The sequence below is a fragment of the Larus michahellis genome, chromosome 6 (assembly GCF_964199755.1).
Source record: "Larus michahellis chromosome 6, bLarMic1.1, whole genome shotgun sequence".
NCBI lineage: Eukaryota > Metazoa > Chordata > Aves > Charadriiformes > Laridae > Larus > Larus michahellis.
This window is the reverse complement of record NC_133901.1, coordinates 71,292,074-71,301,082: the sequence shown is the minus strand read 5'-3', so window position 1 is coordinate 71,301,082 and position 9,009 is coordinate 71,292,074.

Below are 9,009 nucleotides of genomic sequence, written 5' to 3'. Positions count from 1 at the left end.
AAAGCAAAGTGCTTCCAGAAATTCTGAATAATTTGGAAAAAAAAAAAAAAGGAGAGCAATTTACTCTTACAGACTATATTTAAAATACACCCTGCATAACATACATAGGCAAGTTTGAATTTCTGATCTTTTCTCCCTCTATTTATGAGCCGCCAAACGTAAACTGGTAACCAACACTTAAACCTGGTTGTTGTCTTTTAGGATACAAAGACATACAAAGCTAAAACACCTCAGTTGCCAGACTCCTTCAAGAAGCAAACCTTATTTTTACCATAACTAATTTACAGCAGACAGCCTTGCTCAATTCCTTTCTTTCTACCCCAACATCACGCTTTTATGGTTTCCCCCCCAAGAAGGAAACTCCAAGGGAAAACAGACAAGTTGCTGAGTGATGCCTAATTTTTTAAACTTTTATAATACATATGAATTACTGAGATAGGGAATCTGGTGACCTTAATTCCAAGTTAAAGTTCTATGCATGCATGGGCGCGGGGAAGAGATACAAAGTGAGAAAGGCCTTTTACAAGGTCATCCACTCTTTTGTCCTTCAAGGGATAAAATTCTACTATTCAAATCTTTCACAAAGTGGAACTCCTTTTGACATTGCTACTATTTTATTTAATTATCTAGTTTGCCTCAAATACTATTTTATGTGGCATGATGACTTTAGGGTACTTTAGATGTGGGTACAGTTAGATGTAAGCAGCTTTTTAAATGCCTTTTTTTTTTTTTTCCTTTGAATTAAATTACTCTGAAATCTGTTTTATAAGCTTTGGTGGGGTTTTAATTTAATTCAGCGTGTTAAGTCATGACCTTGTTATCATACCTTCAGCTTGTCACAATAGCTTTTTGCTACTGGACAATCTTGTCTTGAGACGTAAAACATTCAGACAAAATCATAATTCTAACAGTGGGTATCACTGCCAATAAACAGATATTAAAGTCAGATCCTTCCTGGGGGTCTTTACAAGCCTATTTATACCTGAACAATGTACCTAAACCAAACAGTTTATACCAGTGAAACTCTTTGAAAGCCTAATTCATGACAGTCTCTTCCAGCCCACACCTGATCAAACTGAGCTGGATGGCAAAAGAGCAATTTTGTTGCTATCATCATAAGGGCATTGTCGTCTGGTCAAGGTCTTTGGTGATTTTACAAAAAAAAAAAAAAATAAAGAAAATCTGCAGTATGCCAATAATGATATATTCTGGCATGACATGCAGTGGTTTATTAGTGCACTTACCACATGGAATCTGTCACATCCTTTGTGATAAATGTCTCTGCAAACGCAGCAATACTTACAGGAAAACACAAGTTATAATAAAGGTTTTAAGCATGCCTTTAAATCTGTCTTCACGAGCAGCGGCGCTCTCTTAAATGGAAGATATACAAATAGTTGCAACAGTAGATCTATAGGAGGGAAAAAATTACATTTTCTTCAAGGTTTAAATTTTCTGTGAGGTTAACTTGTATCTGTGAGCATTTAATTTACTAGGAGTACAAGCTGACAAATACATCTGCATACATGTTGAAGTAAAAACGTCAACTTTCAAAAAATGTGTTGAAAAATAGTTTATTTTAAAGCAGTCCTTGAATCCCCTTGCTAGTAGTTTAGATACTTTTAACTTATTCGACCAACCAACAAGTAATTAGGATAAAGGTACTTCACTGACATCCATCAGTACAGATCAGTGAGACTTTGCAGGACTTGATCAGGGTTATCAGCGGAAGACAGTGGCCCGATAATACAAAAAGGCCCCTAATCACTAGAACAACAACAAAATAAAGAGAATTAGAAAAATGAGCATCTTAATTCCTCATGTGAAGATCCTTATACAAGGTCATTTGTTCTAGTTGCTGAACAGGTGGTTTGGAAGCTTTTGAATGAAGTTTTGAAGTTTTTGAATGAATGCAGCTTATTTCTCACAGATTTGTATTACTACTCTTTTTTTCAACCAATAGTCTAAGAAAGCACAAGTTCCAGTTAAAGCCTTTACTAGATTAGGGCTTTTATAAACTATATAGGTATTAGGTAAAGAAGGCACTAAATTCAGGCAGCAGCTTTAGAATTAGTGAAAGGCCATCACCACTCACCAGCCCCCATTTTTAGAAAACGGAGTTACCTTTGAACACACAGGAGCACCCCCTCAATGCAGTTGTAATTTGGGCAGGGGATCCAGAAGACACAGCAAGGAAATGCACGGAGGCACAAACAAAACAATCACGATAAGCCTTGCTTCTAGAACCGCCAAAATGAAAAAAGTTCAGACAGAATTATACCTGGAAAGTGATGATTAAACCGCCAACTTCTAACAATAAAGTGTTAATGTAGATGTGATCAGCATGAATTCAGTTGCACTGCCATCACAGACGAGTTCTCAATTTGATTTAGTTCATGAATTTTTATTGGGCACTGAAAAAATATATACTTCAGGCTATTCACACTGTGTAAACTCAAGTCTAGAGATTAGTAAGTTATTGTATGATGAATCTCTGAAAATTTAATGTTTTGCACTAGGCTTCCTCTCTTAAAATGATGGTTTATTACACTGACACATTATTGCACCTAAGATTTTTTGAATGCTTGTACTCACACACAGAACCTAATTTTGACAGATTATTTTATGTATGAGGAATCTGCGTGAGTTTATGAACAAATGATATTTTCCAAAATGGTTTCTATTCGCATTTAATAAATACTTGGAAATAATACATTTCTCTTTCTTTTAAACGGTGAAAGAACACAGCATAACAAACTACTAAGGGAAAGACATTGCAAAAGATCAAACTTCTATATGTGATGTGAAGCACTTATATTTTTAAGCAAAAACTTCTGTATTTCAAAAAAAATCAAAGCTCATCTTGAAAACCAGCTTTCTAATAGGCAGTTTTCACATGAAGCCTTCAAAGCCAGGAAAGATGACTGTAAAGCAAACCACACAATGTCATGGTGAAATACATCGTTTTTTAAATGTAAATTAATACTTTGTAGTCCATACCTGGGACTGGGCATGTCTTTGTGTCTGTACAACGGACTTGCCAATTGAAAGTTACAGAACTTCTCAGATACTACGTAAGTATCCTGCTCACCAAGAAACGTAACATTGACAACTCTGTATACTAAAACAGTGAAAATTCTCTCATCTGGGAAGAAAATTCCTACTCCAGGAAAGTTTGCCATTAACTTCAACAGATCGCTTTTAATCCTAAAAGTGACCATCAAAGGGATTTTGCGTTGCCCATTCAGTCCTTCTGCTCATCTGCCATTTGTGTAAGGGTCAGTGTTTTGTACGCTTGTTCATTATGACCAGGGCAAGATTCCACTGTATTCAGCAAATTACATCAACCTCTATTAAAGTATACAGTACTCTTAATATGGGAGGAAACCTATTCCGCGTGCTGCTTCCTTGGAAACACCTCGTACTTGATCCACAGGTTACCATAAAAACCTCAACTAGAAACTACCTGTATGAAGTTTTGAAGCAAAGTAATGTAAAAGCAAAATAATATTTGTTTTTGTTTGTTGGTTTTTTTTTTCCCCATAGAGACTAAGACAGTACTGCTGTCTCCAAGAAGACAGGAACATAATCTTCTCTTGCAGAGACCCCGAGCAGGACAGGGCCAGCCATCTGGCTGCTCACTCGCTGCCTGTTGTACTGAACCATAAAAGACATGTCCCGCGGCCCATCCTGGCTGCTGGGGGCAGATCTCTGCCACCACAAGCACAAACTCAGCTTTGTAGTCTGCTACTATTGGAACTCTGCTAAATAATTCCTTCTCAACCTCTTCCAGACTGGTAGGGTTTCGCTTTCTTTGTGTCTGCCCAACGGGCATGAAGTCACAACTCTGATCTTTTGTTCAACATTTAGAACTAGTTTGCATGTGACACTGATGAAAACACTGGAACAATTTCTAATGTGATGGAAACAGGTGAAAGGAAAAAAAAAAACCAACACATTATTTGTGGAAGAACTTCCTTGGCAAAGTCTCAACCTGATTAATAATTTAGTAATTTTCCTACTCTGTGCAAAGTACCACAGAAAATACATAAAAATGATTAGAAGAAAGCTCTTATTAAAATATCTACATTACAACATAATCCTTTAATACCGAAGATGAAGAACATTCATGGTGAAGTTCAATTGCTTGAAAAATTCTCTGATGCATTGAATAATTTCTACATTAAGGAAAGCATAGCTTAGAATTGACATATGCAGCCCATACGGAATAAATACGTCTTTGATCTTGCTTAGTTTATATTGTTTAAATAACCTATTCAAATAAATATATTTCTTGGAACTAGATGATCTTTAGGGTCCCTTCCAACCCGAATCATTCTATGGTTCTATGATTCTTGAACAGTTTACAACAAAAGTGTGTTTTTTCTAAAAGCTGAGTTTCTAAAACCATAACCACCTTCAGCTTCACAAGGTGTGAAATGCAAAATCTCGATAAAGAAGCACAAGGGTTTTATGGTACTTCTTTGTAATGTTTAGAAGTAGGAAAAAAAATATGTGCACGTTCTCATCAGATGAGCCAAGCAAAATTAATCGCTGGCGAAGCACACAATTATAAAATTTGTTTCTTATATGTAATTAAATAGAATCCATATAGATAAACAAGATTGTAAAAGATACAGGTTTCATACTTTCCATGTAGCTGTATTGTTTCTGTATCCCAGTGAAGCCTTACGATTCTTCTGTTCGTTACAGATTTGTCATTAAAATGAGATATAGTAATATTGGTTGTGAGGAAAACACTTCTACTCATTGGATCTTAATTATCCTGTCACCTTCTCCCTGAAATCTCTTTTTACGGGATGTTAGAGGCAAATACGAAAACTTTATCCTCAACACAGTATCTAAACAGCCGTCTGTTACCTGCTTGAAGGAGGCGAGGATCAAGTGATTCCAAGTCCTTTCTGCAACTTCAGATTTGCTGTTAACAAAAACACTATGATTGGCTGTATGTTAACAAAGATCCTTTTTATTGTTGATCTTTAATACAGAAACAGACCAACGGAAGCGCACTAAGGTGAACACAGGAAAAAAGTCATTTTTCATCTCGTAGTTTGTAATCCCCGTTATTTAGCTTGAAAATAATCTAAAAATGGTGATTCTACTCTACTGTTAGGCAGAACCTTATTACACTAGAAATTGTGCAGATCTGTAGTAATCAATAATTATGGTTACCAATAATGATTTAAATTAACCAATGATAAATTAATAACTGATTAATAGTTGAGATTCTTCTACTTCCTGAAACCACACAGAGGCATCTGTCTGTTCTCACACAAAGTTAACTTTCAGTGGTCACAAACTGTGCTTGATATCTGCTAAAAGTATACAATCCAATCACACAAAATATTTTATCTGCTTATCCGGAATTATTAAAAAAAAAAATAAATTAATAGCTTTTACACATAATGGAAAAGATTACTCTTAACTTGGTACTATTTAGTGTCACAGTAAGAAACAGCAATATTTTCCGGAATGCTAATTTCCTAAAGGCTCTATATTTCAGTGTGGTGTATCCCCGTATTTAAAACTCTGCAGGCAACTTCTTGATCAGTGAAATCTATCTTTTCAGTGAAGCAAAGACACCTCTTCAGCACCCACACGCTGCGACCTTTAGACAGCAACACTTTGGTGAAGTTACTGCTGGCAAACACGTTGCTACAGTTACTCCTGGATGGTTCAACTTGGGTTGAAAGCAGCATTATCACCAAGCACGAACACTTGGAATGTTAGAACAGCGCACGAGAAGGGCATGCTACGTAAAAGTTCTTCCAAACAAGTTTGGAAAAAATAATCAGAAAATTACCTACACTGAAAAGGTGCCTCCCAAATGTTAGGTGTCAGGTGCACCAGGTGAAACGGGGGGCAGATGCATGAATCGTACCTCATTAAATCATACTTGACAAATAACGTTCAGTCTTTTCAAATCTCAGTGACATTAGCTTGACATTAGGATTGTAATCATTCAGCATAGTTACTCCTGGTTTACATACGTCTCCCCTGACACTTCTTACAAGACTGGTCCATCTTGATTATTTTTGGCACATGAGGTCCAATATAAAGCCTGCTGAAATGAATGAAGAAATTGCTGTTAACTAGAGTGGGCTTTCAATTAATGATGGGTGACAGTTGAAAGTTAAGCCAGTATTTTTATGTTGGTACGATCCCGCGGTGTAGCACAGTACTATTAAGCTCAGGTACAACAGAACAGAGAGGTTCCGCGTGCTGAGAGCGAGCTCTCTGTCCTCTCCCTCCCCTTCCCATTTGGGAAAGCCCATCTCTTTCAGGGACCCAGACTTCCCCGGAGCAGCCTGCAATGAATCACAGAACCATAGAATGGTTTGGGTTGGAAGGGACCTTGAAGATCATCTCGTTCCAACCCCCTGCCCTGGGCAGGGACACCTCCCACCAGCCCAGGTTGCTCCAAGCCCCGTCCAACCTGGCCTTGAACCCCTCCAGGGATGGGGCAGCCACAGCTGCTCTGGGCAACCTGGGCCAGGGGCTCACCGCCCTCACAGCAAACAATTTCTGCCTCACATCTCATCTCAATCTCCCCTCTTCCAGTTTAAAACCATTCCAGAGTCCCTGCCCAGCTTTCCTGGAGCCCCTTCAGGGAGTAGAAGGGGCTCTAAGGTCTCCCCAGAGCCTTCTCTTCTCCCTTACTCCCCCCTCTCCCTCGAAGGATGCTCAACCCCAGCTCCTCGCGGCTCTGCCCAGCTCTGATGCTTTGCTGGAAGCAAAGGAGCCGTGGCGCCAGGCGCTGTACAAATATACTTGAGAAATAACTATTGTTGGGCTATTGCAGGGCCAGACTTGGAATCACCGCATTCGTACCCAAAAGGGAAGGCTGCAATGGGCAGGGTCGTGTCAAAGCTCTGAATTGTCAGGTCTTACTTATTAATGCACTTTGGGAAGACCCGGCCTTCCGATTGCTATCACGAGTTTATACGCGCTTTATACGCACAATGCTTCAGACACCAAACCGAATATTACTTCCAAAAGCTGCAAATAAGTACTGAAAAACTATTTATCTCGATAATGGATTTCAAGTCCTTTAGCATACTTAATTTAAATGAACACACAGTACAGGAATGAAATTAAAAGATTTAAGGAAAGTAATGCAGTTTGAGAATAAAAACGAAGCTTTGTTCTTGCATCAGAATGTATTAGATCTTGCAATTTGCATATACAAATAATTCAGCAACATTCACCGGCATTAAAAACACAGCAAGATCAAATTATAAATGTAATAAAAGAAAATAATAATAGTGAAACTGTATAATACATACATATATTATAAAGATTTGACAAATTAAATACAATTTGGTTATACAGAAAAGTTTCAATAACTTTACATTAAAAATGGTACTGGGGAAATGAAAACATTTCAGAATACTGAACGCAGGTGGTCAGGCTCATTTTAAAAGTTTAAAAAACGGATATACGTAAAAATACCCTAAAAAACACTGGTAATTACAGTATGCATTCTTCATTAAGGCCCAATTCAGCAAAGCACTTAAGGGATTGCTCCAGGAACAGAGAACCAATGGTACTTAAATGGTTTGTGGAATAAAGATGTCGTAAAGCGAATGCTTAAATGCTTGGGTGAACTGGAACCTCCCTTAACACATGAGAACAGACAGTCAAGTCACATAGTGACCAAAACCACATACAGATCAGAATGTACGACTTCTAATCAACTATTTGGCATTTTAAAGTAATTCCATGCAACATAGGAAAATTTAAAGGAAAACTGATATATATCTATACCAAGACACAGCTCCCCGGTTATCAGGCTGCTGCAACGAGCAGTCTACTGGCTGAACACAAGCACTGGAAAGCCAGCCTTTCAAAGTATAAAAAAAAAAAGTCTTCACGTAGCTATATTTCTGACTTCTGAAATATATTATAGATATTTCTCTTTCCTCCTAGGTATCTTTACATAGTTAGCAACTAAAATCTGAGTACCCACTTTGTATTTGATGTTTCAGCTTAACTCCATCCTACCGCTTGCTGTACCTACCATCACTCACCATTGCCACGGTGCTGAGGAGGCAACTCCCAATCCACGCTTTTATTTGAGGGACCCAAAAGGCTGCCCAACAGACAAATAAATTATTTTTCAAATGTTGGCTAAAGATCCCGACATCGGGATGTAATGGGACCATAAAACGCGCTTCTTTGGAAAAGGGTGGGCATTTTTGTGCATTATTTTCTATCGGGATTTAACCTCTCTGAGTCTCCCTGTGCTGCAAATGATCATACTGAAAACCTCACTGCATCGGTTTCCACAGCGAATTTATTTCTTGGCTTTTTAAAATTTGATAAAACTTTAGCATGCAGTAGTAATGTAAACTTAGTCAGCATTTGTTTCCGTTACTCGACACTTTCTGCCTCTCGAGCGTATCTTCTAACAGCAACTCGCAAGAAAGGTTTAGTCTTTAAACAATCTTTTTTAAGTGCATAATTTACTGTACAAATAAATACAGAAGTGCATCAATGGGAAGACAAGAAGCAATAATCGGCAGTGTTCACAACAGTGTGCTTAGAAATTTCTCAACTGCACCTTTTCCGTTCAGTCTGAACCGAAGGGAGAGGAATGAACACCGCCCCCGTTCCTTGCATTGTTACACAGAATAATGCTATTTGTTATCGGAAATGAAAAATGGTCACGGGATAAAATAGTGCAAGAAGAAGAGCGAAATGAGCAGTGTAAGTCGCTTATTTTAAATAAGGCTTTTATGTTTGCATTGAAAAAAACCCCAACCAACTGGACAAGACAGAACTATTGCATATTAGTTATGTAATTAAAGTACATATTCGCATACTTTGTGCTCATTAATTCATATATGCATTTTAAAGAGTGGAAAAGATATACTTTTTAATTATTCAACATTCGGATGCCCTGTGATTTTTGGATTTTCTAACCCCCAAGCGTATCTTGTTCAGGGCTACAATAAAGACTTTTAACCTTTATTTCACCGATTATAT